Below are 5,118 nucleotides of genomic sequence, written 5' to 3'. Positions count from 1 at the left end.
ATGTATTGTTTGAGCATTTAAGTGCCTTTTTATTTGTCCTGATAGGGAAAAAACATAAAAATTAAACAAAATAACAAGAAATATTGAGTAGAAATGAAGCGCAAGAAGTGCCAACTTTGAAAGCGTATTGTAAAAATTCTAGACATAGAATCTCAAATCGCCACATACAATTGATAGTTTAATGTCTGATCTTTTATTTAATTGTACTCTGGTGCTTGCACTTTTTGATTAAAGGTAGGCATGCGGAGTTTGAAAATTACCTGTGCTATCCTCTGAAATCAGAAGATAAACTATCCGACATTGCATTGCGATTTCCATATATGGTAAAAAATTTGGCTGCCATATTGAATCTAGTTATCCTCCAAAAACGGAGGCCGCCCAGACCTGCTTAAAGTATGCCTACAGTTTAGGTACAAAAAAAAGCACAATATTGGCACACAATGCAAACATTCAGATAAGTACCTTATTAGTATACCTAAAATGTACCTACAAGTCTACCTAAAGTATGCCTACATTTCTATCATATTGGTACTTAAAAAGAGTGTGCCAAAAGTATACTTCAGGTATGCCTATAATGTACCTATCAAATAGGCACATTTGAGGCAGGTCTATATTAAGGAAAAATTTGACAATAATAATTATCAGGTACAAATAAAAATTTATTGCATGATACTACATGAAAATATATGAAAAATACTTCTTTAAAAATCCTCTCTATAAACAGAATCTATATATATAACAAATCCCCTATATTAAAAAAATTAATATTGTTAACTCAAACAAAATAATGATATTTAATACATTCTTTGCAAGAAAAAAGATAAAAAATAAACGCACCTTTTAAGGCATATTACAATACATAAAGTAATTTTAATACACAAAGTCATTGTAAAGGTACTGAAAATATACTCCATTTCTTGTCTTTTTTTTCCCCACACATTGTTCACTTGAAATTCATGTTATCTTCATTATTTTCATAGAGTTCCAACCCATCACAGAATTTTCTGCTTTGTAATACACCTTTTACCAGGGTAAATCCTGATTGCTGTACAGTTGTGATTTTCATCTGGACTCCATAAAAAAACAGATCCTCCATTTGAATGTACAATGCAATTTCTTCTTTCCTCTTTCATGCCATTTCCTTCAATTCTGAAAAAGTTGGTGCTAATTCACTTACTGAGTTACATTTGATGCTTAATTATTTTCAAAAAGATTAAATAGATGAAATCCATGCCTGGGTCTATTCCCCATTTTCAAAAGGTGAGTTATTTCCCCTGAAGGGAACTCTTTTACTGTGTTTAATACGCATGCGCTATAAATAAAGTCACTTCCGCGGACGTTCTTGATGTAAACATGTTCATGGTATAATGCCTCTGTCATATGGAAAAATGTTATTGTGTTTGTGAATAAAAAGAAATCTTAACTGATTCGTATTTTTTTTTTAAATTGCCCACTCATAGTCTCTTTCTGGATTTGTATTAATCTGTATAGTAGTATAATAAGGCGCTGTGTGAGCCCCCTCCCCTTCTTACAAAAAAAAAAGAAACAAATTACTGATAAAATGCTGATGCATATTCGAATAGGCCTATTTAAAAAAAAAAAAGCTAATTTTCGGTAGTGGATGTTCTGTAGACGGATCATCATTATTTACAAAATGTGCAGAACAAATATAAGAATTTTTAGTTTTTACGCATTAATCTAGCCTGCTGCAGCCATATTTTCTTCTCTGCATCTCTAGGAATTTTTTGGAGACTGATGACATGTCCATCTACAGTTTTACCCCTGAAATTGCTGCATATACAGCAGTAGTTCGTCTTCCGCGACCGATACCAAGAAACTGCGTTTTTGCTTGATTGTATGTCACAAAATAGAACTTTTACTTACAAGAACACATTTGGTGACAATTAAAGGCCTATTTCATTTGAGTTAACCGTGTTTCCAGAATTTTTTATATGTAAAATAATTGATTCACTGCATGTATAGTATTAAAACTTTGAATGGAATTCTAAATGAATAATTTAATCTCATGTGCTCATGTAACGAAGAAAGACTAATTAAAATAGCATCGACCTGAATTCGTGTTACATATGTCGTATAAAGTCTGAGTTGCATTTAATCAAATTGATACAATAATTTCCTAGCGTATTTCTTGTTAATTAACGGAAAACATTCTTTTCTCAAGTGTTATTCATGTTTTACTTTTGATATTGAAAATGTTCATTGAAAGACAGGTTGCCCCCCCCCCCCCCCCAACACACACACAGTTTATACTACGGTAAAGTTATATAAGGGAAATGTAGTATTGTATGCCAAGGAACTGGTACTGAAATAAGTAGCTTTTCGACCTTGGGCAAGGTTTTTCTTTGCTTGTCAACTTTTCCAGTTAAGAAAAAACATATTTCTTTGGCTGCCCCCCCTTTTTTTCTTCTTCTGTTTACCAACAAAACTTCAGAGTACTGAAGATTACTTGTTGGTGCGCATGCGTGACCTAAACTTATATAAATAGAAACAATATAAAGAAAAAAAAAAAGAAATGTGCTTTTATTTACATTTTAAAGACGATGCTACATGCCTGGCTAATTCGTATAGCTTCCTAGAAAGGGGGGGGGGGGGCAACAGACCCTTTATAAAATCGCTTATTATCTAAAAAAAAAATTGCAAACCGTTTCCTTCTTTTATAATTTTTAATGCAGCGTGTAAGTTGATCACTATTTTGTTGGATTATCGTAACGTGTAGTCCGCGGAAGTTATGCTAGTGTAGAAGAGTTCCGATTTTGAGGGGAGATAACTCACTTTTTAAAATGGGGAATAGGGGAGGGGTCCGGGGAGTCTCGAACTCCCTTCCTATTTGCATTATTGTGTTATTATATGTATAAATAATTAATCAATTAAAAGTGATTTGGACACACCCCCCCCCCCACCCCCCCCTCCCCGCGAAATCTGGATCCGCATCTGAAATTCCTAAAATTTATAATGGAGTTTGATAAGTGGTGACTAATTTTACTCTTATACATTAATCATTATTTTTTTTTCAAGAATCAGATTAGATTTTATACTTACTGACAGAGTTATAGCCTTTATGCATTTCTCTCAAGTTTAGAATGACTACAGCCCTGGGACAACATTTTTGCTGGAGAAAAAAAAAGTTTGTTCATGAAAGTATGTGACATTATTATTGACAAACACTCATTCATATACATACTTATTTTTTAAATATATTATTGAAACATTGTCACTGAATGAAATGATGTGTGTCATACCCCCCCCCCTGCATGAACCAAGTGGAGAGCTTGGGGTTGAGATGATTTTAGGTAAACTTATTACATAAATTCAAATCAATTAATTATTTTGGATAAATGCTGTAATTTTGATACTTTAAACATGTTAAAAATTATTGACCCCCCCCCCCCTTTTTTTTAAAAAGAGATGTTTACTTAATTTACATTTCAAACTTCATATACCTGGTACCAATGATTTAAGGACCCTCTCTACACTGCACCCTAATTTCAGGGTATTTGCGTGTAGTTAGACTGACCCACCATTTGACATAAAAAAAGAATAAATTGTAATTTGCACTGTATGACAAAATTTTAAATAAATCCATGTATTCTAAACATATGTTAGACCAAGATAGAGTAATTGAAAACTTTATTTGCATGCATTTTCTCCATTTGAATAATCGAAAGCAATTTTTCTTTGTCATTACTTCACCGTCTTCAAAGATTTTTCCGCCCCGTGGGGATCTGGGTTACAATAGGTCCTCAGTATCCCCTTGTTTGTCGTAAAAGGCGACTAAATGGGGCAATCTTTCGGATGAGACCGTATAAACCGAGGCCCCGTGTCACAGCAGGTGTGGCATGATAAAGATCCCTCCCTGCTCAATGGCCCTGAGTGCCGAGCATAGGCCTAAATTTGCAGCCTTCACCGGCAATGGTGACGTCTCCATATCAGTGAAATATTCTGGAGAGGGACGTTAAACAGTATACAATCAATCAATCAATCAAAGATTTTTCCTGGATAAAGAAGGCAGGCTCCCTATATTAGAAATGGATTAGTTTATTTCAAAGTAGCCTCCTTTACACTACATAATTTTCTCAAAAGTCCAAAAAACATTTTTCGTCAGTGTATAGAGGGTTCTTAATTTCACACAGTTCATTTGAATTTCTGTTTGTTATTATCGCCATGTCCATGCAGAGGCTACTGTGCATAACCTATTCCCTGATATTGACACATTAAACATGTTAAACGTAATATTTAAAAAAAGACTCTGAAACTGTGAAACACTTCTTAAAGTCTTGTTACACATTTGGTTAAACAACATTATTATATCTAAAAGGCTTTACATCATGTGTAGGCTGTAGCGATAGCTGCACGGCCATCTTGAAAACTGAATCAAAACAAACCAAAAATCTACGATACAAATACCTAGAATTTCGCAAAATCTACACTTGATATTCACATTCTAATGCATTCTTTAAGTGCACAAATACATTAACAACAAGCAGCATAAAAATTTACACTGAAATAAACACTCACCGACCAATAATTCTCTGATTTCTTTTTGAGATTTTCATCTCGGCAAATTTTCAAATCGTCTCTGTAATGTCCGCGCTATCCACTGACCAATCATAGACTTCGCTGGAGTCACGTGATTTCATTAAAGTTTATTAAATTATTCATAAAATAGTTCGTGTAAACAATAAATAATTATGACAATGAACGTTTAACAATGATTTAATGGCCCCCCAACTTTAATTGAATGCCGATTGCGATGAAATCCTTGAAATTTAGAGTGGCTATTTTGGGCAAATAATTGAACCGCCATCTTGAACACCATTAATTTTGTGTTTGTTTACACAACTAATCACTGTCAAATTGATTAGGCCCCCCTAATTTTGTTTTCATTATTTAATTTCCCTACGTGTTAGATTTCAACTAAAATCTTAATTAATGTAACTGACACCCTACACACTTCCATACATCGAAATACATGTAAATTATACCATGTATACAATCCATGTATGCATACTATGTGAATAATTATAAATTATGTATTTTGTGCATCTTGGGGGCTATTATTTGTATGAAATTTCTGACTTGATATTTAAATATACACAT

The 5,118-nt window shown here is 33.5% G+C and overlaps 1 long non-coding RNA gene across 1 annotated transcript; it reads right to left on the bottom strand.

The window, feature by feature from the left end:
- Positions 1–935: 935 nt before the first annotated feature.
- LOC134235147 (uncharacterized) lies at positions 936–4,899 on the bottom strand. Its single transcript, XR_009985344.1, has 3 exons — positions 4,537–4,899; positions 3,061–3,130; positions 936–1,149 (listed from the first exon to the last, which is right to left on the bottom strand). It is a non-coding gene; the product is annotated as an uncharacterized LOC134235147 (long non-coding RNA).
- Between the last annotated feature and the right edge of the window lie 219 nt (positions 4,900–5,118).

The sequence above is a fragment of the Saccostrea cucullata genome, unplaced genomic scaffold (genome assembly GCF_032062105.1).
Source record: "Saccostrea cucullata isolate Sc308-1 unplaced genomic scaffold, CSIRO_AGI_Scuc_v1 ctg8830, whole genome shotgun sequence".
NCBI classification, from domain to species: Eukaryota; Metazoa; Mollusca; class Bivalvia; order Ostreida; family Ostreidae; genus Saccostrea; species Saccostrea cuccullata.
The sequence above is the reverse complement of the archived record's forward strand: the minus strand, read 5'-3'. Positions and strand labels throughout refer to the sequence as shown.